The sequence below is a fragment of the Saimiri boliviensis genome, chromosome 4 (genome assembly GCF_048565385.1).
Source record: "Saimiri boliviensis isolate mSaiBol1 chromosome 4, mSaiBol1.pri, whole genome shotgun sequence".
Lineage (NCBI taxonomy): Eukaryota > Metazoa > Chordata > Mammalia > Primates > Cebidae > Saimiri > Saimiri boliviensis.
Genome location: NC_133452.1, coordinates 47,855,456 through 47,881,490, shown reverse-complemented (window position 1 = coordinate 47,881,490; position 26,035 = coordinate 47,855,456). Strand labels below are relative to the sequence as shown.

Here is a 26,035-nt window from a genome sequence, read left to right as displayed (position 1 = left end):
AGATAGCTAGCTCTTCTTGTTGCATTGATTCCTTTACCATTATGTAATGCCTTTCTTTGTATCTTTTGATCTTTGTTGGTTTAAAGTCTGTTTTCTCTGCCTCCTGGGTTCAGGCAATTCTCCTGCCTCAGCCTCCTCAGTAGCTGGGCTTACAGGCACGTGCCACCATGCCCAGCTAGTTTTTTGTATTTTTAGTAGAGATGGGGTTTCACCATGTTGACCAGGATGGTCTCGATCTCTTGACTGTGATCCACCTGTCTCGGCCTCCCATAGTGCTGGGATTACAGGCTTGAGCCACCATGCCCAGCCCTCGGGTTTTGACTCTTTATCCACTTTGCCAGTCTGTGTCTTTTAATTGGGGCATTTAGCCCATTAACAATACTCCTTGAGAAGAGCAACTGCTGGACACACAATCATCGGCTTTACCAAGGTTGAAATGAAGGAAAAAATGCTAGGAGCAGCCAGGAAAAGATCAGGTTATCCACAAAAGGAAGCCCATTAGACTAATAGCAGATCTTTTGGCTGCAACCTTGCAAGCCGGAGGAGAGTAGGCGCCAATATTCAACATTCTTAAAGAAAAGAATTTTCAGCCCAGAATTTCATATCCAGCCAAACTAAGCTTTATAAGTGAAGGAGAAATAAAATCCTTTACAGAGAAGCAAAGGCTGAGAGATTTTGTTACCACCAGGCCTGCCTTTCAAGAGCTCTTGAAGGAAGCACTAAACATGGAAAAGAAGAATTGGTGCCAGCCACTTCAAAAACATCAAATTGTAAAGACCAACAATGCTATAAAGAAACTGCATCAACTAACAGGCAAAATAACCAGCTAGTATCATAATGGCAAGATCAAATTCACACATAACAAGATTAACCTTAAATGCAGTAAGCTTTTAATAATAAGACAGCATCATGGATGGACACTGAAGGCCTGCCTTTGTTGGCTGTTGCTGCTTAATAGCGGATACAGGTATTCTGCTGATGCCTCTGTGCTGCTTAGTTTCACTAAACACATTATTTTTTCATTATGTTAATAGTACATCATATTTTTCACTGTTAACTAATTGTGTGTGAATAAATATAAGAAAATAATTGCTTATTAGTAGCATATAAATTCAGCTTCAGGAATGATGGTGATGCCAAAGAACCACAGATTGTCTATGAGTGACTGAGATAGTGACACTGGTGCTAAACAGGTTTAGTGTGCACAGATTTTGTTTCATGTGTAAAATTATTAAAAATATTGTGGAAAATTACTTTTAAGCTTTGTGTATAAGTACATATAAAACATAAATAAATTTTATGTTTAGACTTGGGTTCCATTTCTAAAATATCTCACTATGGATATGCAAATATTCCAAAACTTGAAAAAAGCCAAAATATTCAACATTTCTGCTTCCAAGCACTTCATATAAGGATTGCTATATATATTAGTCCTGTTTCCATGGTTAATACTGACTGTCAACTTGATTGAATTGAAGGATGTAATATTGATCCTGGGTGTGTCTGTGAAGGTGTTTATTATCATCCAGGATGGTCTCAAACTGTGAAGGTGTTGCCAAAGGAAACTAACATTTGAGTCAGTGGGTAGGAAAGGCAGATCTACCTTTAATCAGGTGGGCACCATCTAATCAGCTGCAAGCCAATATAGAGTGGGCAGAAAAATGTAAAGCAACGAGACAGGCCTAGCTTCCCAGCTTACATCTTTCTCCTACGCTGGCTGCTTCCTGCCTTTGAGCATGGGACTCCAAGTTCTTCAGTTTTGGGACTCAGACTGCCTCTCCTTGCTCCTCAGCTTGCAGACAGCCTATTTTGGGGCCTTTTATTTTAGTTGAGATTCTCATTTACATTTTTATTTTAGGTGAAAATAAACATCAGAAACTGTTAAGGTACAAGGAATTTAGTGGGGTCTTTCTTTTATTTTAGGTGATATTCTCATTTACATTTTTATTTTCAGTGAAAATAAATATCAGAAGCTGTTAAGGTACCAGGAATGCAGTCACCCAGGGATACCGTGGCATTCTCCTGGATGGCTTTTTAAAATGTTTCCTCCAGTCATCTGCCTCAATAACAACGTTCTTCTTTTAGAAGTCTCTCTTTGACTCTATAAACTGACATGATTTCTTGTTCTGTTAAGAATGCATGCTGGTTGGGAATGACTATACGTAAGAAAAATTAAAAAAAAAAAAACAAAAACAAAAAGAAAGGAAGAAAAAGAAGAATGGATGCTGGGCCTGGCATGGTGGCTCATGCCTATAACACCAGCACTTTTGGAAGCCACTATAGGGAGATAACTTGAAGCCCAAAGTTTGAGACCATTGTGGGCAATAATAAAGTGAGACCTCATCTCTAAAATATAGCTACTTATATGTATGCCATATACATATATATATATATATATTATATATATATATATATAATATATATATATGAGAGTGCATTAGTTATTAACTAATAACATATATATATATATATATATATATATATATATATATCCTATTAATTCTGTCCCTCTAAGAGAACTCTGACTCATACAGATTTTGGTACCAAGAGTGGTTCTAGAGGAACAGAATATTATGGATGGAATTCTTTCATTGTTTTGGAGTTTCAGGAATTGGCTACTTAATATGGTTACACCCAAGAGTGCTAAGGACTGTACCTCTAATAGTATGGAGAACACTGATAGTCTTTGGCATGAAGTGTTTAAAGAGTTAGGCAAAATTGATGCATTTGACACTCCTGATTCACTGCTCATGAGAGGCAAGGAATTTAGTGACTCTTCACATAATATCTTTGATCATATATGGAGAACCAATAACATAATGAAGCTGGTGGTTGCTCCTAAGTTCAGTGGACAAACTGATGAAAGAAAATGATGAACTCAGGGATACTGTATCCCAGCTTCAAAAGCAGATACTGAGCCTCAAACCTGCTAAGATTGCCCTGAGTGAGAGTCTTATCTACTGTAGAGAAAGAGTTAAAATTGTGGAAAACAGACAGAAGCTCTTATCATGTGAGTGGCTGATCTGCAACAAAACATTCATGTACAGCCTTACCAGTCTACTATTAAAGTGAGGGCATTGATTAGAAAAGAATGGGGCCCTGCAACTTGGAATGGGGACATGTGGGAAGACCCTGATGAAGCTGGGGAACCTGAGTTTGTAAACTCAGATGGACTTTTTTTTTTTTTTTTTTTTTTTTTTTGGCAGAATTAACAGCTTCCCCATCCCCAGTAGTGGCAACATCCCCTCCCAGACCCATGCTGCCATCAGCCTTTTCAGCAACAGTGATGGCCTCCCCTGAGGCAGTTGCCAGGCAAGATAATGTTGATTCTCCTCAGAAGCCACCCCTAACACCTTTGTTTGCTTCTTTTTGGTTTGTCTGTTTGTTTGTTTTTTTTCTCTGTTTGCTTCTAAATCTATAACTATGCTAAAGTCCTGGTGCGCCCCTAGAGGTGAGGTTGAGAATGTGATGGATGAGGAAAAGTGCTACATTCAGAAAGAACTGTTTGAGTTCTGTAATTTTTATAAACAGTAATCTGGAGAGCAAGCATGGGAATAGGTATTAAACGTATGGGATAATGGTGGAAAAAACAGAGTTGGATCAGGCTGAATTTACTGATTTGGGCCTACTAAGTAGGGACTCTGCATTTAATGTTGCAGCTCAGGGAATGAAAAAAGTTCTAATAGTTTATTTGCCTGGTTAGCTAAAATATGGATTAAAAGATGGCCAACTGTGAGCAAGCTGGAAATGCCTAATCTCCCTTAGTTTAATGTAGAGGAAGGGATCCAAAGACATAGTGAGATTGGGATGGTGGAGTGGATTAGTCACTTTAGACCTACTCATCCCAGCTGGGAGGGTCCAGAAGATACAACCTTGACCAATGTCGTCTGAAATAAATTTGTGAGGGCAGCACCTGCATCTTTGAAGAGCCCTGTGTTTGCTCATCTCTGTATGTCAGATCTAATGATGAAAACTGCAGTCACTCAACTACAAAATTTAAATACAATGGGAATAATTGAATCTAGAGGTAACAGGGGCCAAGTGATGGCATTCAACCATCAAAGGCAAGGTGAACATAGCTCTTGCAATGGACAGCAGTGGTGAAGCAGCAATCAGAATAGTCTGACTCGTGTAGCACTCCGGCATTGTCTAATTAATCACAGTGTTCCTAGAAGTAAAATTGAGAGTTCCAACTCAACTCTCCTGAGTCTTCAGCTTACTGCAAGGAAAGCCAGTCTTGAATACCAAAACAGAAGAACTTGGAGTCCGATGTTGGAGGACAGAGAGCATCCAGCACAAGAGAAAGATGTAGGCTGGGAGGCTAGGCCCATCTTATCACTTAACCTTTTTCTGCCTGTTTTATATTGGCTGGTGGCTGGTTAGATGGTGCCCACTCGATTAAGAGTGGGTCTGCCTTCCCCAGCGCACTGACTCAAATGTTAATCTCCTTTGGCAACACCCTCACAGACACACACAAGATCAATACTGTATCCTTCAATTCAATCAAGTTGACACTCAGTATTAGCCATCACAAGTCCACCCCTTGTCAACTTGTACCTATACACATCTCCTGAGATCATATATAATCTTCAAATAAAGACAATAATAAGGTCATAATTACACCTAACACAATACAATTATTCTTCATACAACTGGAATGCACCAATCCCCAACCCAAATACTGTCAAATAAAGTTAACAATACTTAAATGCTGATACGAAGTCAATAAATCTTGTGTCACATGTTGAAGGAAAAGTTAACAAAATTAAAATAATTTCTTAGCACATGAAGATATTTCTTTGTACAATGTACAAAAACGTTTTTAACAAAAGAAGGAGGAAAAACTCATGACAACTGCAGTACTTATTTTGGCAGCTGGCCACGCAGCCAGTATTGATGATTACCTTCTTCTACTACCCATTCTGTATTCCCTTTGTCATTAGCAAGTACCTCAGCAGGTAATTTTTTTTTTTCCTGGTGGATTGACCCCAAACTTTCATTACTGAGGGGTTTGGGCCATTTGTAGTCCTTCCTGGATTGGGCTGTTGCAGTTTCCCATTGACCTTAATCACAGGGCATGGTAATAGTAAAAGATGCCCTAACAGATCTCTTGTATTCCGTGCATACTCTTCTTTACCTCTGCTATGGAGTAGTAGAATGATTTTATCTTGACAGTCTGGGTCAGTCACCCCAGCCAACATTGTAACTCCCTTCTTAGCCTGTTGACTTAAAGGTAGGAGGAACCCAAAGTGTTCAGGTGGCAATCTATACTTCTACTTTAATAGAATTGTTGTTGTGTCTCAGAGTGGCAGTATTCTTTCCTCTGGAACTAAGACCTTTAGGCCAGCAGAATGTAATGTCATGGGAACAAGAAGCAAAAATTTTGCTAGAAGATCACTAGGGGTGATGGTGAGTGCTCCCACTCCACTTACACCCTTTGATTTCTGGACCTGTGAATCCTACTTTGAGAAAAACAGTACCATATATTGGACACTGATTCAGAGCATATGTGGCCTTTTGGAGAACTTTTCCCCAGCCCTGCAAAGTATTGTCACCTAGTTGGCATTGTAATTGTGACTTCACAGGGTCATTCCACCATTCTATCAATCCAGCTGCCTCAGGATCTTGGGAAACATGATAAGATCAGTGAATTCCATGACCATGAACCCACTGCTGCACTTCTTCACCTGTAAAGTAATTGTCTTGGTCAGAGACAATGCTGTGTGGAATACCATGATGGTGGATAAGGTATTTCATGAGTTCACAGATGGTAGTCTTGGCAGAAGCATTGCATGCAGGATAGGCAAACCCGTATCTAGAGTAAGTGTCTACTACAGTGAGAACAAACCTCTGCCCTTTCCAGGATGGAGGAGGTTGAATACAATGAACCTGCCACCAGGTAGCTGGCTGATCACCTCAAGTAATAGTGCCATATCAAGGGTTTGATATTGGTCTCTGCTGCTGGCTAATTGGGCACTCAGTCATGGCCATAGCCAGGTAAACCCTGGTGAGTGGAATTTCATGTTGCTAAGCCCATGTGTAACCTCCATCCCTGCCACCGAGGTCACTTTGTTCATAGGCTCATTGGGTAATGACAGGTGTGGCTGGTGAAAGAGCCTGAATTGTGTCTACAGAATGGATCGACTTTGGTTTGCTTAGAAAAAAGCCAATTTTTTTTAATTCTCAAATTAAGGTTATTACATCCATGTATTTTTCTTTATGTGCTTTTAACATCCTGTGACATTGAATTAGAGGGCTTTGACTCACGGGTCTAAAAAGCACATTAAATCTTGCTAAATCTTAAACACTGACAGCAATTAAAGCCTCATCTTCAGGCTCAGTAGAATATACCAATCAAAATAGACAGTATTCCTGAGATATAGGGCTTGAAATTAAAGCTATTCAACTCCTCAAGGCCCAGGAAGTATCACAGAAGAAGTAGGCAGATGAGATTGTAAAGGCTGATTTTGAGAGATAAAATAAGTTCAGTTTCTCTACAAATTTAACCATTAATGTCAAAGGCACACTGATGCAAGACCAACTTATGGGTCCTGTGTCAGATTAATAAGGATTTTATGAAGCATTAACCAACACCTTAATAAAGCTTATAAAGGTTTTAAAGGGCTTATGAAAGTTATATCTTATGGTCAAGATTAAAATTTTATAAATTAGTTATATAAAATTTTGAAAAACAAATTTAATTGGCCTCATGCTGTTTTATATTAGGATTTATTTTTTGAAAAATTAAGTCTCCTAGCTCAAAGAATGAAGCCTTTTTTTTTTTTTTTAATCCTTGTGTAACTACTTTGGTTAAATGGATGACTTATTTGACAATGACCTCTGATTCTATTTTGTGATAGCAAGTGTTTTATTTTTATTTATTTTATTGCATTTTAGGTTTTGGGGTACATGTGAAGAACATGCAAGATTGTTGCATAGGTACACACATGGCAGTGTGATTTGATGCCTTCATCCCCATCACCTATAGCTGGCATTTCTCCCCATGCTATCTCTCCCCAACTCCCCACCCCCCACTGTCCCTCCCCTATTTCCCCCTCAACAGACCCTAATGTGTGATGCTCCCCTCCCTGTGTCCATGTGTTCTCACTGTTCAACACCCACTATGAGTGAGAACAGGCGGTGTTTGATTTTCTGTTCTTGTATCAGTTTGCTGAGAATGATGGTTTCCAGGTTCATCTATGTCCCTACAAAGGACACGAACTTATCGTTTTTGATGGCTGCATAATATTCCACAGTGTATATGTGCCACAAATTGCCCTGTCTAGTCTATCATTGATGAGCATTTGGGTTGGTTCCAGGTCTCTGCTATTGTGAACAGTGCTGCAGTGAACAATCATGTGCATGTGTCCTTATAGTAGAACGATTTATAATCCTTTGGATATATACCCACTAATGGGATTGCTGGGCCAAATGGAATTTCTGTTTCTAGGTCCTTGAGGAATCACCACACTGTCTTCCATAGTGGTTGAACTAATTTACACTCCCACGAGCAGTGTAAAGTTCCTATTTCTCCACATCCTCTCCAGCATCGGTCATCTCCTGATTTTTTAATGATTGCCATTCTAACTGGCATGAGATGGTATCTCAATGTAGTTTTGATTTGCATTTCTCTAATGACCAGTGATGATGAGCATTTTTTCATATGTTTGTTGGCCTCATGTATGTCTCCTTTTGTAAAGTGTCTGTTCATATTCTTTGCCCACTTTTGAATGGGGTTGTTTGTTTTTTTCTTGTAAATCTGTTTTAGTTCTTTGTAGATTCTGGATATCAGCCCTTTGTCAGATGGGTAAATTGCAAAAAATTTTTTCCATTCTGTCAGTTGCCTATTCACTCTAATGACTGTTTCTTTTGCTGTGCAGAAGCTGTGGAGTTGCAAGTCTTTTAAACCTTTGACATTTGACAAACTTCCAAAATCAAATTATAAATTATGTCCTTTTTCACCTAATTAATCCTTTAAAATTTTAAATTCCCTAAGGTTTAAAATGATACATTTAGTTAATCTGTTACATGAATTATATAGGAAGCATTGTCAAATATGAAATGGTAGTTGGCTTTCTTTGAGCTATATTTGTATAAATATGTTATTGGTATGTGTTCCAAAATAATGGGAAATTCCTATAATTCTGATATGAATTACTGAATGTTATCAGTAATAATAATTATTATATTAAATTATTGTGTGCCACAGAGGTAACAAATTTCCTCATCAATAATGTCTTTGGCTGTGGCTGCTCTAAAACTTTTTGTCATCCATACATAATTGTTGTCTTATTTTGGTCCTCTTTAGAAGGGGGTTTTATAAGCAGCTATAAAACTCTAACAGGTGTTCTTGATTGTAGGTTTCTGATAACTTTGGAGATTGTAACATTAGAATAGAGAAAAAAACTTTCAGGACTCATGCATAGCTCACATGTTCATAAATATCAAGTAAAACTGGAATTAACTACATGTACTGAAGTAATAGAAGACTAAGGTAACCTTTTCGACCTTTTGCTTGAAATGCTTCTGATTCTTTGTTTTGTTTTTCAGAGTCAAGGAAACTTTGTCCTATTTACAACTTTTAACAATTAAGTAAACTATACTTCTGTGAACAAAAGTTGGAGCATATTTGTTTCTGTCTACCTGATTTCTCTAGAACTTAGAAACTATTTGTGATTAGTCTTAAATTATGGTAATGTAGTTAGGTTCATAAGGACAATAAGAGTCTGTTTTCATTTGTAACAAGACACAGCTGGAGAAACTGCTTATTTTACCAAGGCTTTGAATAAAATGATGTTTTTTCCTTTAAGAAATCAAACTCGACTTATACATCCAATAAAAGCCCTGTGAGAAAATTGGCCTCATAGCTTGTCTACACAGTTCCTGTACAGGGTTCCTGAACTGTGGCAAGTAAAGAATGTCACTTTCTGACAGATATAGGAGGCCCAAGTTATCTTGGGGCCTCAGGAGGAGCGAAATTCACCCAACTCATAGGTGTTTTATGGTACAAATCAATGGCTGGGCTCCACTTTAAAAAAGTCTCATCTGAGATTCCTTCTATGGAACAAAGTTGCATCAAAGCCAATTTAAAAACCCTATGTGAAAAATAATTATTCTTGCTGCACTTTATACAAATAATCTGACCAAGTATAACAAAGCAAATTGGTCCTAACATAATTTATCTTTAGCAAAAATGGGAAACTGGAGGCAGAAAAAATATGTTTCAAAGATTATAGCACACCTGTTGTTAGATTCTAGTCTTGTCTAATGTTTTTCAAATTTTATTATTTTCTATAGTTTGAACTAAATTCTAATTTTTCCTGGCTACATATCTTCAAAACATTGTTTACAATTATTTTCTTCTTTCTTTTTCTTTTTTTCCTCCAGTTTTTCTAACTTAAAATCACTAAAAATTAAGCTGTGCTTTATTAATGCTCTGTGAACTGAAGCTAGACAACTTAAAATTTAGAAGAAAATAACAGCAACCTATTTACATACATAAGCCATTTTCATACCTGCCTACTGATGTATGGACTTCAGAGAAATGTGGCCTATATTAATTTTCCAGGATTGTTCTTTTGTTTGTTGTTGTTTTTCTCCTTTCCTTCCTCTATTTTGTTTTCATAGGATATGAGAGTTTACAACCTGCCAGAAATGAGCTTTCCTAGTAACTCAGAACCTATCTGTCTAGAAATAAACCATCCTAGCCATGAGAGATCAGGCAAAGGCTGAGACAAGAAATTCATTTTCTTTTAAAATGCTTTCCTCAAAAGATTTTAAAAACAAAAGCAGGGAAATGTGAAAGAAAAATGAACATTGGGGTCCCCAAATCTCTAAGCTGATGGGAAAAGTCAAGCTGGGAACTGCTTAGGGTCGAGGAAACTTTTCTTTTAAGCTATTAACAGCTTTAGCAATTAAGTAAAGTACACTCCTGTGAACCAAATTTTGTTCAAATGGAAACAGACTCTTATGCAAATAACTATATTGCCATAAATTAAGAATGCTCACAATTGTTTCAAAATTTTGGAGAAATCACATAGAGAGAAACAAATATCCTCCAAATATTGCTCACAGGAGTATATTTTAATTGCCAAAAGCTGTCAGTAGCTCAAAAGAAAAGTTTTCTTGACTGAATTGGGGCCAATAGCTTTTGATTGTTGACTTATTCTATTCAAAGTCATCCTTCTGCTGACTGAGATAAATGTGTATCTGATTGCCTCCTTTGGAAAGGCTAATCGGGAACTCAGAAGAATACAACCATTTGACTCTCACCTCCCTGTGACCTGAAAGTCCCCTCCCTGCTTCTAGTTGTCTAGCCTTTCTGAATGGAACCAATGTACATCTTACATGTATTGATTGATGTCTCATGTCTCACTGTAAAGTATGAAACCAAGCTGTGCCCCAACCACTTTGGGCACATATCATCAGAACCTCCTGAGGCTATGTCATGGGTGCACACCCTCAACCTTAGCAAAACAAACTTTCTAAATTAACTGAGACCTGTCTCAGATATTAGGGGTTCAAAAAACCTATATAAGTTTATTTTGTGACAAGAGAAATAAGATAAAGATAATTAATATCTAGAGAAAAATGCATAGCTGATATATGAAAATATAAGTTAAATGAGGGGATTAGGAATAGGAAGAGAGTGAAAACATGGTGGCAAGAAGGATGGGTGCATGAAATCTGGGTTGGTATAAGCAATACAGCATTATTTATATCCAGCTACCTTCTGCTTGGGGGACAGTTTCCAACTAATGATTATTACTTCTAATCAATTTGTCCTTGATACAATTTACAAGGTATTTCTTTCCTTTTGAATTCTCAGCATGTAAAATAATGGTATTAAAGTCTTCTATTTGGTCAGCTACAGAAGGCTGCCTGAATTTTTCAGACTTGAAATCGTAAACCTTAGAAGGCTGGGTTCAAATCCTAGGATTCTTCCTTACTGGGGATCCTTTTATATTTCAGTTGCTTCATTAGTTGTTGCTGCAGTGAGAATGGGTGGATAATAATACTGACCTTATGAAATTTTTGTGAAGACAGGAGCACCTTATATGATAGCAGGCACATAGAAAATAGTCAACAAGGTAGCTGGGAGAAGTTACTACTTGTAAGGTGAGCAATACCCAGATAAAAAAGAATGCTATGAAATGACTCAACATACTCTGAATTGACTTTACTACAGGAAAAAAAAAATAAAAGAAAAAATAAAAGAACAAAGGAAGAACAAGTGCTTCCTTGTTAGGAAGTAATTTATGATGGTCAGAAACACTATGTCTGCTGTGCTCTATTCTGTGAAGAATAATTTTTTTTCTTTTCAAAAACATCTCTTAAATGCTGACAGTGTTCTTTTCTTCTTATGCACACATATAAATGGGAAATTCATACTTAGAAAAATTGACTCCTTTGTGATACGACATCAAACTTTTGACTCTAGTGTATGAGTCCTTGGAGGATGACCTTAAATTTAATAAAGGCAGAAACAGGAAGAAATTAAGAAATTTATTAATTGTAAAAATGACCTACTTTCAGGTTTTACACCCTTTGGCATATTAACTTATTTCCTAGAATATATTGCATTAACAGTATCACCACAATGATGACATTGATTCCTATGTAATCTATACTCCTATTCGCAACATTACTGTAACACCTTGGATAAGCACTTACCATCTCTGAGCGTTAGTTTCTTGTCTGAAACTTACAAATAATAATACCTACCTAACAGTGTTATTGGGGATAATAAATTAATAATTGTAAAAATATTGGGCATTGTTTTGCATGTCCATAAGAGTTAGAAAATGAGACTAATAGCCTAAAGTCCCCTTAACTTTTCTTGATTCTAATTCAGCAGATTGTCAAGAATATAATTCAGTGAAAACATTTAATATTTTATCTCCATGATGATAAAGTCAAATAGTTATATTTCTTTAACAACCTTCTGTAAGATACATTTCTTTATTGCTTTGAGAGATATCATCCTTCTTTTAATTCTGAAGTCTTGAAAAAACTAGAACAAAGAATTTTGAAAAGAAATCATGATTAGGAGATATTAACATGAAAAACAAAATAAGAGATTTTATTTATGAAGTAAATTTAAGAGTAAATGCAGATCATTTTAAACCCTGACTTACAGAAGTATAATGAGTATTTGTAGGGAAGAAATACATTGATAGTAGGTAAAGCAGTAAGTTTTTTTTTTTTTCTGTCACATAACTGCCAAAAGTCTGATGATGAAAATCACAGTATAAAGTTGGGTAGAAACCAAGGATATATACTACCCAGGTATAGTAGACTTTATCTTCTGATACTTTTTCTTTCCCTGACTGTTGCAGTGAGGTGCTGCGTACTAGCTTTCTATGTAGAGGTGGTTGGGAGGTTGGGGATAAGAATTCATTTTAAAAGATGCACTATTGAGAATCTTGGGTCATTCCCTCAATAGGTAAACATGAATTAAAACCATCTATGCTGGCATCAATATAGTTTGAAAAAATGTAGATTACCAGGCTGATTTGGGTCACTAGAAAGCATTGAGTAAACATCTGTGTGTGGCACTATACAAAGAAAACTAAACAGAAATGTCCTGCTTCAAGGGCATAATTATAGGTGATTTTGATAAAGGCATTGTTACATCTAGGAAGTCCATGGAAGCCTGCTGGTTCCAGTTTGCCTAAAGTATGAGGGGGTTCAGGAAAGAAGTTACTATACCCCATAGAGTTAGAAGGACCTTTAGGCATCCAGTGAGACTGCCAGTTACAGACTCTGGCTCAGATTAAGAGATCTGGCAGAAACTGACTGCTAGAAAAGGGGCTGTTGAGGCTCTTTTTCTAACCCATGTTTGAGAGAGCAGATGACAAGCACCCCCTTTGATTCAAAGGGGAAACGCAGAGTCCAGGATGTTTAACATTCATTAGGCACTAGATACTGAACAGATCATGTAAGAGATGCATATTTATTCATGTTAATGAAGTAGGTAATGTCTTAAACATGCTACATAATTTGAAACATGTTGAAGACAGTTTTTGAAAGAATGTTTGATTTAATAAATGCTAACAAAAAGGAGTATCTTCAAATGGGGGAGGGGTAGAGGAAGAAGACATATCTTCCTTTGTGTTCCTATGTTTCTCTAGGGTCACGGAAAAGTTATCTTTTAAAGATATGCAATATAAATTTTTCCTCTGACTTCTTAAACTGAAACAGAAAAATGACCTTCAAAGAATTTCAAAACAGAGAATCAGGTATTAAGATACAATGAGTTCTACTGCTGTTTGTTTCCAACTACATAATGTGAAGTGCATCATGACCATAGTAAAGTCAGCACCATGGAAGAGGTTCTTCTTAAGAAATCTGCTAGCACATTTGTTTTTCAAATAAGTAAAATGCCTGACTATTCTTAGATATGTTTATTCAGTAATGGAAGAAGAAAATCTTGAATCATTTCTTTTTATACAGCCACATTTTTCAACAGCTTGAAAGGATGGTTTTATCTTTGCAAATATGAATTAGTTTTCCAAATAACTGTAAAACTATTTTTTCTTCGCTGTCACTCATAATTACTTGCAGAATCAAATAATTGTTCAGTTTGTTGCTGCTTCTGAAAGCCAGAAAATAAAAATGTCCAGATCATTTTAGTTCAGAGATGTTACAACTCTAATAGCTTTGATAATTCTCTCCTAAAAGTCAGTCAATTGAAAAATTTGGAGATCGAGTCAGTAAAGGTATTTCTATGAGTAGTGAATTTTGCTGCAGGAGATGAAATGCCAGTACTTCGGTTAAAAAAAAAAAAAGTCATATGAAGCAATAGCTCTGGGGCAGGTGTGCTTGGTAGGCAGTGATTCATAGCCCTACATGCTGTCCAAGTTCTAGGACCCCTTCTGAGAAGAGTGGCTGATGGTACGGAACAAACCTTATGCAGAGATTGCTACTTAGTAACCTGTTGAGCCATCATCTTGGCTAGAGATCTGTATGAACCAGAGTGACCCTGGAGTTGACCCAGTTCAGTGGGTGTGGAGCTAAGTCCTCGATGATAGCTGTTTGACCTGGTCAGCTGTTCAGGCTCCACCTCAAGATCGGCTGAATCAGAGCTTGAATCAGCAATTTATATTTTAACAAGTCCTCTAGGTGATTCTTTTGCAACGAAAGTTTGAGAACTACTGCTCTAGATAGAAACACAGAGAAGGGGCATTTAATTCATCCTTGGGCAGTCAGGGAGGCTTCAAAAAAGAGTCATTAATTTTGATAGAAATTTGTGGGGGATGAAAGGAAGATTGTGATGGACTATGTTAACTACTTTTCCCGGGTCCACAAGGGGCGTGGTTTCAAAGGCAAGGTACTTCCCAGTGTCATGCCTCTGTCCACCACCCCGTCCGGGAACCTAGAGTTCTTTGTCTAACTTTTCCTCCTGCCAGCTAGGTAAAAAAGCCCTGGAAGGAGGGGTCTTGTTGTGGGCTCAAGTAACCAATCTGGGATCAGAGTCAAAGATCAATCACTCCAGAGGAAGTTTGAAAGATGTCCTCTCATTGGACAAAAACATGAATGGGGCAGGAATAACTTCAAAGGTAAAACTCCACTGCACCTTACCAGCGGGGATTTCCTTCTCTCAGATTCCACTCTCACAGCTAAGTGGGAGCTGTCTTTCTCTCTCTGCCTGTGCAGATATCCCCTTCAGATTCCTCTCTCATGGCAATGTGGGAGCTCTCTCTACTCTTTCTTTCTCTGCCTAATAAATTACTGTCTGCAGAACTCTTTGGGTCCAATATTTACTTGACTGATAAGCTGACCCCCCCCCCACCCCCCACCAGGGCCTCTTCCTCATTCCTGGGGCCGGGGAGCCCAAGAACCTCGGACATATGGGGCGGGGGAGAGGAGGAGGTGGAATCAGATGGGGAGGGAGCTGAGTGCATCCCCCTCCCTTCCGATCAGGGAATTGGGAGCGACTTTGGGACCTCTCTTTGCTCTCCCTTGTATCTCATGACCCGATTACAATCAGAATGGGTGCAATACAAAGAGAAGGCATTTAAGTAAAAATATGGAGGGAATTTGTTCTACAAAAGATGTAGTTATGAAAAGGGAATATTAGCTGTATAGGCAAAATTCTGGGAAAGCTGAAAAACTGTTGTAGACATTGTGTGCCATGAGAAGTATCAACATCTTTGAAGAGCCACTTAAAGTAAGTGGAGCAGACAAAAGAGATCACAGAAGAAGGAGGTTGTAAAAGCCAATGTAGAACTACAAAAGAGAGAATGGATTCAACAGTTTCTTAGGAGGTATATAATTAGCAGTGTTTGGTGTTTGATTGAAAGAAGCAGAGAGGGAATAATGAGTACCAGCTTTCCTGGATGGATGAGAAGAGGGTGGTATTGTCACCACATGGGGTAAGAGATGAAGAGGAGAATGCGCATGCAGCGCATTCACATGCACACATTTTTATATGCTGAGTTTGCAAAGCTATAGGACCTCTTAAGTTGGATATTCATTAGGAGATTAAATTTTATGTGTAAGTCCTAAAGAGAGTGTAGGCTTGAGGTTATACAAGTCACGAGAAAGGGCAAGATTCCTTAGGACTGCAATATGAAGCTATAGAAGTTTTGCTTTCCTTAACTACTTTTATCTCATGGATCCTCTCCATGATCTGAAAGAACTCTTGAACCTCTTCCCAGAGAAAGGCACTCACAGGTAAAACTCTGCCTCCAATTTCTATGTTTTCGGACCTCTGGGAGCTCATCCCGTCATATCTAAGGACTCAGATGAGGAATATCTGATGTGTAGGTCCATGTGGTTCCAGAAGCCTTAGAAACGGTGATTAAAATAGTACTAGATCAAGGTTGTGTAAGTAAATGTTGAATACATGTTAGATAACAATAGCAAAATAAATGTTTAGTATTTCAGTTTTTCAAAAATGAGCCTAAGCCTTCTCATTTCCCTCCTTCTTTAATCTCTCCACACTATACGCCTTATTCCAGTTAGGAAAAACAAAAAACAAACAAGAAACAAAATAAAGCAAAAGAGCTTCATGATCCCTCTGTCCATACAATCCAAATCTCTTTGCTTTGCATCCTTAAGCTGGCTTTGTTTCTTTCATATTAGAACTGGGGACAGTATTGTGGAGTATGGTTGGTTGGTTGTTTTTGCAGCATATAGGGGAAAGGTCATGGGCAAATGGTGCTATTTCAAACCATGATTTTGAATCTAGGCTGTGTAATTTAAGAATTATCCTAAACTTTAGTATCCTGACTTCTGAAACTCAGTTTCCTCATCTATAAAAAGGGTTCATGGCTCCTATTTTGCAGACTAGCAAATTGAGATTAACCAAGTCAGATTTTGCAGGAACATTAAGCAGAGAATACTGAATATACCACGTCTTCTCCTAAATCTTAATCAAGGCCAAGATGTGAGAGAAGTGTTCACGAGGATTGATAAAACTATTTAGTTGCTGAACCATTCCAGGACACGTGAAAAAATGAAGAAAGAAAATATCTACCAGCTCTCTTCTCAGGGAACATGTTTGTCTTTGGTTGGAAGGAAATACTTTGGTAAGCCGCTTGGAGTGTGAGGTGAGTTGCCTCCTTCCCCCAAGGAGTATTTTGAATAAAAACAGATGGTCATTAAACTGCCTCCCTCAGAGGGTAGGTTCAACTTAAAAGAGGAGCTTTAATTTGTTAAGTAGGTTGTGCAGAGCAAAGCTGAGGCCCCATCCCTGGCTTTAACATTCCCTACCCTGCCCCCACGAGACTCACAACTTCTTCTCTAAATAAATGTTAAATAATTTTAAACCTATTGAATTAACATTATGCAAATTGGCTAACAACCCTGCATTTCTGAATGCTCGTTCCCATAGTCTTAGTGTGACTAAAATATTGGGATGAAGTTAGTTGTGGGAGTTCAATTGAAACAGAGAGAATAGATTTCATGTATATGACCACATAGGTTTCTCCCGACGTAGTGCAATTGATATGTCATGCTTTGCTAAAGCAATATTCCAGGGCTTGCTCTGATTTTATTTTGAATCATGTTATAAAGAATTAACATGATTCTCCTAGAAAACGTTAGGGATCTTAAGAAGTCTTTGTAAGTGAGGGTGACAAGACAGGGGTGGGTTTGGATGTGCTAAGGTAGTCCTATCTGCAACTGGTTCTAATTTTTATAATTCTGAGTAAAATGTTTTTGTGAGGAAAAAAAGGTATAGGGTTTAAATGTTTGAAAACCCACTTGAAAAATTTGTGAGCTTTACACTTGTGGAACAAACAAAAACCATAACATAATTTTAACAATTTACACCATTGATTTCACATATTTATATTTCAGTTTTAGCTCAGTTTTGAAAGCTTAATTTCCCCTTTTGCCCCATCCCTCCACAAGCCTTACCTATGAAAGTTTTCTCTTCAACAAGGAAATAACAAAAGCCCTGCCTCTGTTTTATAGATTGTGTGGCAAATGCATGAAATTACTGAGTGTAGTGTTGGCTTTCATTTTTTTGAACCATTTTCTGATTTTTTGTTAGCTTTCCTCTGTAGTTAATTTTTCTCCTTGAAGTGAACACTTACATTTTACCAGTTACTTTCCAGTTTCATCTGTCTTCCCACTCTTCTGACCAAATCTCGCTTTATGTCTGACCAAGACACGTGGCTGTGATGGAGCGGAAAGGACTACTCTTCTCCATGTGAAGGATAAGACTCAGAGCAAAACGCACAAATGTCAGAGTGAAACTAACATTTCTGGGAGGAACAATGAATGTAAAAAGAGAAGATATTCCTTGATTCTTTTTCCTTCTTTTAAATGAAGATGGATGTGTTTAACTTGTGAAAGATACCATGGAAAGGTTTCAAAACAAGAGATTTGTTAGATTTACTATGGATTCATTGCAAAAGTTTACAAATTAATGACTGTAAAATGGGGCTTAAATCTTTGGTGATCAGAACATCATCTCAGGAAAAGTCTGCTCTGGAATGTGTGCTATTAAGCCCTCTCACAAATCACTGTGAAGATGAGAATTTGAAGGAGTATAAGACAAATTGTAGTATATTGCTTCTAAATTTACTACATGCTTATCCTTGAAAGTTCCTTGAATCAGCTTTAGAACTGTTTTGAATCAGTGCCTATGAAAAGAGGTACCATGGGCCAACATATTTTCCTTTTAATTAGGGAACACACATAATTTAGAGAAATAAAGGTGACTCTTAGAAACTCTGTTTAATGGTTATTAGTTACAAACTTCCTTTTTATTAAACTTAGCTTGTAATAAGAAGAGAAGCCACTTGATAGTATAAATTAGTTAGCTTAAATTGATCTCCTTTTATTTTTCATCCATGTTATAGAATGAACTCAGTAAAAAAGCAGGAACTTTCTTGAATTTCCAAGGGTAGATACATTTGGGAGTATTATTGCAAAGCATCATGGGGAAGAGAGAAGGCCTACAGTAGTGCAGAGAGAAACTGTGATATGGGGAAACATGAAAGACAAAGAAAAGATGGAAAAGTCCCACTGTTTTTAGCCAATTCCAACAAGAGCTGATGAAATTTTCTCTGAAATATCCTGCTCCGTTCCCCTGTACACACACACACACACACACACACACACACACACACACTCCAGAGGTTTCCATTAAAACGGGAAGTTTCAGAACCATAGCTAATCTGCAGTGTAAGCACATGGAATCAGAAAGGCTAATGGATTCCATAGTCATCAACCACCCTCCTGCTTTGGATCACAGACCAGGGGGGCATGGTCTGAACATGTGAAATAAATGTAGAGATTACATAATGCAGCTTTAAATTATAGTTCATTTTAAACAGACCACTGTTAGTAAAATCCTGTGTGTGTGTGTGTGTGTGTGCGCGCGTGTGTGTATGTTTCTAAGGATATGTGGTTTAATGAAGTATGATTTATGTGATCTGGAAAAATCCTTACAAATGAATTCCATCCCACTCTCTTAAGGAAATACAGTGATTGTGGCAGCTACCAGCTTAAGCTGTATTCTGTTAGTAGTCTATGATCAGTACCACTCGGCCGCTTGTCTTAGCGGGATAGTATATAATAACAAGAAGCCATTAAAATAAGTGTTTATCGTTAAGTCTCGACTTGTCACACAAGAGGTTTTTTGGTTCTGTTGAATGGAAAGAATTGTTTCTCTAATACACTTTTAATAGCTTAATAAGACCTGCTTAACTAAATGCCATATCTCATGTTCTGTGAGAAAATATCTTACCTCAAAGAACAGTCCAGAGTGTCAAGAAGGGATTCTAGAAGAACCCGGTTCTTATTTCTTGAATTTTCTCTTACGATATTTATCAGTACTATGAGTAAGCAGAGGAATGTCTTAGTAACAAGTGTTGACAGTGTTCCAAAGAACTCAATGTAATAATGAGACAAAAGCATGAGTCAAATAGAGTTGGAGGTCACTGACAAATGAGTTTCAGAATACAGAAGACTTCGAGTAGTAGAAAAAATTTCTTTTTATCTTTTTAAAGCTACTGTATGTACAAATTAAAACTAAATTACCCCTCTCTTCCTTGGTTTCAATGACTATAAAGCAAAAGGACATATACCAGATTTGCCTTGGTTGCCACAATCAATTCATTGTTTCCCAAGATTTATAATCTTCTGAGATACAATATTTCTAATTTTTCCAAAGATTTTCATATTATGTATTAGTCTCCAGGAAATTTATCCTATTGTATCAATTTCATAAAATACACTTCTTTTATAAGTACTAATTTTCACAGTGATGTAAGAAAAGATATAAGAAAATATGCTATTTTCTGGCCAGGCACAGGGGCTCATGCCTGTAATCACAGCACTTTGGGAGGTCAAGGCACGTGAATCACTCAAGGTCAGGAGTTCAAGACCAGCCTGGCCAACTTGGTAACACCCCATCTCTACTAAAAATACAAAAATTAGCCAGGTGTGAGGCAGGAGAATTGCTTGAAGTCAGGAGGTAGAAGTTGAGCCAAGATTGTGCCACTGCACTCTAGCCTGGGCGACAGAGCAAGACTCTGTCTCCAAAAAATAAATAATTAAAAAAATATGCTACTTTCTAATATAAAAACAATGATCAATTTTCCACATATGTATGTACTAACCTATACATGTCTATAAATATTCAGGTCATATTCTTTAATTCAAGAACATACAGTCTGCTGTCCATATCTGTGGGTTCTGCACCGATGCATTCAAATAACTGCAGGTTGAAAATGTTTGGAAAAACAATGGATGGTCACAGAGGTTTTCATGTCATTATTTTCTAAGCAATACAGTATGCCAACTATTTTATATTAGGTATTATAAGTAATCTAGAGATGATTTAAAGTATGTAGAAGGATTGTGTACGTTATATGCATAAAGTACACCATTTTACATTATGAACTTGAGCATTTATGGATTTTGGTATTGGCAGGGATATCCTGAAACCAATTCCCCAAAGATATAAAAGGACAACTATATTATATTTTAGGAGGTTCCTTGCAGTTCTATCAGTTTGAATTCAAGGTATATTTTAATAGATAAAATTTTATAGCCTGTTTGACTCTCAATATTACTTAGTACTTAAAATCTTTTTAAATCCAAAGTGTCTATGAAAAGGAATATTTATAATGCTTTTTTAAAATCTACAGCTGATTTATAAAAAATGCATTTCTAGTTTCAACTCAAGATATAGGGACACATCTTTTTTTGTTCTCTAACTCCTGGTCATATCAACAGTTCAAGAGGTTGGGTGTGGTGGGATGAACATTGAAGATGAAGAAATTCCCATCTGCGTCTGTTTGCCGTATCTATTTTTATAACAAAAAGTAAATTGCTAGATAAGTGGTTACTTAGGTATTCTAAATTGGAATGAATTGGCATTTGGAAGTAAACTGTAGCACAATATAGAAAGCTTTAAATTGGTAGCTCTCAGTCTCATTCATCCTTCTAATTAATTCATTTTTTAAAATCTGTATTGTTTATGCTTAGATTGTGAGTCTTTCAAAGAAATGCTAATTGCTTCAGGTCTGAAGAAACTTCATCCCTCAGAGTAATTTCAATTTTCTTTTGACTATTAAGTTTCTGGTGGCAGGAAGGCTTAATTTGGCAACCCCTTGCATTTTAAAAGTTTAAGATGAGAGAAATAGAAGGCCACCAAAGAACCATGCTGAAATCAAAATAAGTTCTAATTCAAAAATTATTCCTTCCAGCCCCCAGGAAGAAGAAAAATTGCAGTTAGGCCTTTAATGGAATAATTGCAAACATACTTTCTCCAGATCCCTAAGAGAATAAATGATTTTTCCAACAAAATATTTTATCAATAACCAGAAGCTTTCAAATACATATGTGATATTTACCTTTATCAAATCATTGCTTAACAGTTTCACAGATCAGCTGAAAGTTTTTTAATGAATTTATTTTTAGATTTTCAAAATGATTTTTTTCTTTAATTTTGCCTGGGAAATTGTTTAAATGAATCAGTATTCCGCAAACCATAGTGGAACAAAACAAGTTGACATTTTAAATAAGGCAACTGGCTTTCATACTCCTAAAACTTCTTATACAATGGATTAATTTTGCTTTTTTGAAATTCTAGCTATCTTGTTTTTCACAACACAACATTGTTCTTGGTTATCCTGCTTCCTCTCTGGTCTTCACCTTTTTGTTTGTTTGTTTGTTTGATCTCTTTTGTCCTCATTTTCTTCCTAATTTCTAAACATAAGTCTTCCTCTCAGGGTTCGGTCTTTGTTTTCAGTCTTTCATACTTTACTGCCAGGTGCCCAGGCTCAGCCTCTCTTCTAAGCCATGGCCCTTTGTATTTCTTCCTGATGTGTTCAAAAACAAACTCATCACGTGTTCTTCAAAAGCATCCTGCTTTTTTTCCCACGAGTTTCCAGACGCTGTTAGTAATAGAACCATTTCCTCAGTCATACTGTCTCTTTAAGCATCTCAAATGTCTCTTATTTTCTTCTAGTTCCTAGGTCAATCACCCCATGATTGCATCTATCTTCTCTCTTCTATTTCTTCTTTCTTGCCATTGTTTTAGGCAGTCATTTTTCCCTTGAATAATATAATGAAATGTAATTGATGTCCCTACCTCTTGTCTTTCTCACCCTGAATTCTGTGGTAACACCTACAAATCAGTCTTCCCAAAATACAGGATTAGCTATGTCAATTCTCTACCAAAAATCCTTACGAGTTTGCCATTTTCTTCTGCATAAAGTACAATATTCTCATCCTGGCACACAAGTCCATCCAAATATGTGCCTACCATGCTTTCACCCTCCCGCAGTAAAGTGAATCTCAGCCAAACTGGTGTGGTTAGTATTCCTAGGACTAACTTTGTGATTTCCTAACTTTTTTATCTTCATCAATGCTTTTTCTTTTATGAGAACTTTCCTACCCTATCATCTGCTTCAACTTGTTAACACACTACTTAATTTTCAAATGCTACTTTACACATGAAGACTTCCTTCAATTTCTAGCTAGGCACAATTCCTTCTGTTTCTTTTATCTTTATCTCTCCATAGCATTGTGCTTGTATGTTTCCAGTGGTACCAACCTTGTTCCACTTTGCACTTTAGCTATTTGAGGATGTGTTTATTTTAATTCAATACATTTCAATACATTTTTAGTTACTCATATGTAAAATAAAATGAAATGCACCTATTATACAGTGTAAGGTCTCTGAGGGAAGGACTGGCTTATTCGTATTTGTCTTTGATGTAGCCCACCTCAGGGGCCTAAGCAGTAATAGATGCTTTAATTACTATTGGTTTTGCTGAGTTGTGAAGACAGCAATACTATTTAGTATATGTACATTTAGACCTAAGTTTGCTCAGCAGTTGTTTAAGGCACCTTAGAAAACAATCCAAGATTTAAGTCCTAAGAGATATCGTTTTTCAGATTTTAGAAGTCAAGACGGTTTTCTGAAGTTTTTAATTTCTTTTTTAAATGAAGTGAAAATAAAGCTGATACAGTGGAGACACCATGTTAGGTGTGAGCGGCTGCCCCAGGCAGGACAGAGGCTGTGGATCGCTTCACAGCCTCGTGGAATCTGTGGAATCCACCTCTCTGCGAGCACCCGGAGCTCGCAGCTGATTTATAAAAAATGAGCACCTTCCCTCTGCAGTAAGATCAGCCGCATCTCCGAGGCAGAAATCTGCTACGAGGGCATCCTCTGCACCATCAACACCGAGAGCCCCACGGTAGCCCTTGCCAAAGTTCAATCCTCTGGTACAGAAGATAGATCGTCCAATACCACCTCGAGATGAAGTACTGGAATACATTGTATTCTATAGGAGCGACATTAAAGACCTCACTGTTTGTGAGCCACCAAAACTACAGTGTTCTTTGCCTCAAGATCCAGCTAACCTGCAGTCCTCACTAGGCTCATCAACTTCATTCCAGCATGTGGTTCTCGTGGGCCTTTCGGCAGGATTCCCACATACGGTCAGTTCAGTCCAAGTTCCTCAGTTGGGCAGCAGTTTGGTTTGGTGCTGCTGGTGTTGCTGAAAGATCTTTGACATCCTTTGGAACAGAAACATCAAACAGTGATATCTTACCCCAAGGTAATGTGCTTTGTACAGGTTGCAAGATCTCTAAAAACCCATTTATCTCAAGGTTGCTCAAGCCCTCAGTTAGGCCCTTTGAGAAAAGCCCAGACATGGAACAAGCAGTGAAGACTGTCTTGGCCCATTTACCTGCTCCAGCACCTGTTGGGAGAAGGAGCCCTGTATCAACCAGGCCTTTGCCATCTACCAGCTAAAAAGCAACAGAGTATCAAGAGCACAGGTGAGTTGAAGTACACAATGTTTCTAGACCAGTAAATGAACGACTCAGAAATGATAGTAAGAGAAAAGTATCTCCAGGTGCTCCTTCAGCTCCAAGGATAGGGTGTGGGATTTAGCAGGGTAGCAGGGGAAGATTTGGTAATCTGCAAGATGGGCCAATGAAATTTGAGAAAGACTTTGCCTTTGAAAGTACAAATGCACAATTCAACAAGGAAGAGATTGACAAAGAGTTTCATAATAAAAGAAGATAAACTTGGCCAGGCGAGGTGGCTCACGTCTGTAATCTCAGTACTTTGGGAGGCTGAGGTGGGTGGATCACTTGAGGTTGGGAGTTCAAGACCAGCCTGACCAATATGGAGAAACCTTTTCTCTACTAAAAATACAAAATTAGCTGGGTGTGGCAGTGCATGCCTGTAATCCCAGCTACTCAGGAGGCTGAGGCAGGATAATTGCTTGAACGTGGGAGGCAGAGGTTGGGGTGAGCTGAGATCGTGCCATTGCACTTCAGGCTGGCTAACAAGAGCAAAACTCTGTCAAATAAATAAATAAACAAACAAACAAACAAACAAACAAACAAACACATGTGTCTGTGTGTGTGTGTGTGTGTGTGTGTGTGTGTGTGTGTGTGTGTGTATGAAGAGAAGCCTGTAAACGGTGAAGATAAAGGTGACTTAGGAGTTGATACCCAAAACAGTGAAGGAAATGCTGATGAAGAAGATCCGCTTGGACCTAAATGCTAGTAGGACAAAACTAAATCCTTCTTTGATCATGTTTCTTGTGAAGACTTTTGAGAATGGAGACTAACCTGGGCTGAAGAAAGAAAATTAAATGCTAAAACATTTGGAATTCCAATTTGTCCAAACTGTGACCGTGGGAGATGCAGAGGCAGAGGAATCCTTGGTTTCTGGGTGGCAGAGGGCATGTTGGTGGCAGATGTGGTACTTTCAGCATCTCTCAAGGATTTTTCAGTGGATTCAGAGGAGGTCACAGAGGTAAGGGAGTTTTCGGATTTCGAATATAGGAAAGACAACAAAGTTGTTGCATAATCTACAAACAAGTCTTTGAAAATAGGTGAATTTCCAGCTCTTCATGGTTCTAAAAATTGATTTCAGTTTTTGTGAAGTGTGGAGAGGTGAATTTGCTGTACATTTGTCATCAGCACTGGGTTTTGTTTTTTGTTTGTTTTCCTGCTCAATTTCAAAGATAAATACAGTTACTTTTTGGTTGGGAGAAAGACTAATCTTAAGTAATGAACATAAAATATATTCAGAACAGCAGAAGGCTAAGTCATTTCTTATTACAGTTAAATTAAAGCAGTACTTCAGTGGGACTTACAAGTTTTTTTTTTTATCACTGAAAGTATATTTTTTTAATAACTAAATCATATTGGCAATTGCAGGTTGCCTGCAGATAGGGCTGTGAGACTGTGTTTGGTGTCACAGAAAGTGGTGTGTGTGTGCATGTGTGCATCTTTCTCCTTTCTTTTGGGGAATCCTACAATATGAGGTGGCTTATTTCATCAATTAGGGTACTGGATGGCAGAGAATTTTCAGTCAACTAGGTACACACAGTAAATACTGTTTCTGAGGCAAAGGTAACTTTTTTATATAGTTGTAAAATTCCATTGCCAAAGAAACAGTAGGAACTTTGTATAGTCACATAAAAAGCAACCAGATTTTTAAAGAATAATTATTTTAAAGTCAGAAAAAGAAAACAGAAGCAGCAACAACAGAAATGCTGATGTTATTGTCTATGATCAAGGTAATGTCTGCCTTGGTATTCAGAATGTTGCGAAAATACAAAAGGATTTTTTGTGTCTTCTTATTTTTTTTTTTTTTTTTTGCATCAGATCACTCTGCATCATCTTCTCATCTATAAATTGGGAAATAATATTATCTGCTTTATATGGTGGTTGTGAGATTTCCTTGAATTAATATATGTGAAGCTAAGAACACAATGCCTAGCATAACATCATTAAGTTATCAGCAAGGAAGAAACCCGAGAGCGATTGGGATGGACGTGTCTGCAGCCATGCACGGGTTTTCCTTGAAGGCTCACCTTCATCTAAGTCCTTGGATCATGTATATGTGAGCAATAGTAGCCAGAGTGAACTGTGGATATCTCCCTCTTTCAGCTAACTTCAATCACTGCTTCTGAGTGAACATCTAAGGTTGTGTTTAGTGAGGGATTCAAGGCTTTTATGCTTCATGGTGGGGTGAATTGGATTCTACATCAATTGCTTAATTAAGATTATGAAAAATATATAAATTTCACGTGAA

General features: G+C 37.5%; 1 pseudogene; it reads left to right on the top strand.

Moving 5' to 3' along the window:
- Positions 1-24,802, top strand: part of LOC101053647 (protein LSM14 homolog A-like) — a 31,134-nt pseudogene extending 6,332 nt beyond the window's left edge.
- Positions 24,803-26,035: the final 1,233 nt, after the last annotated feature.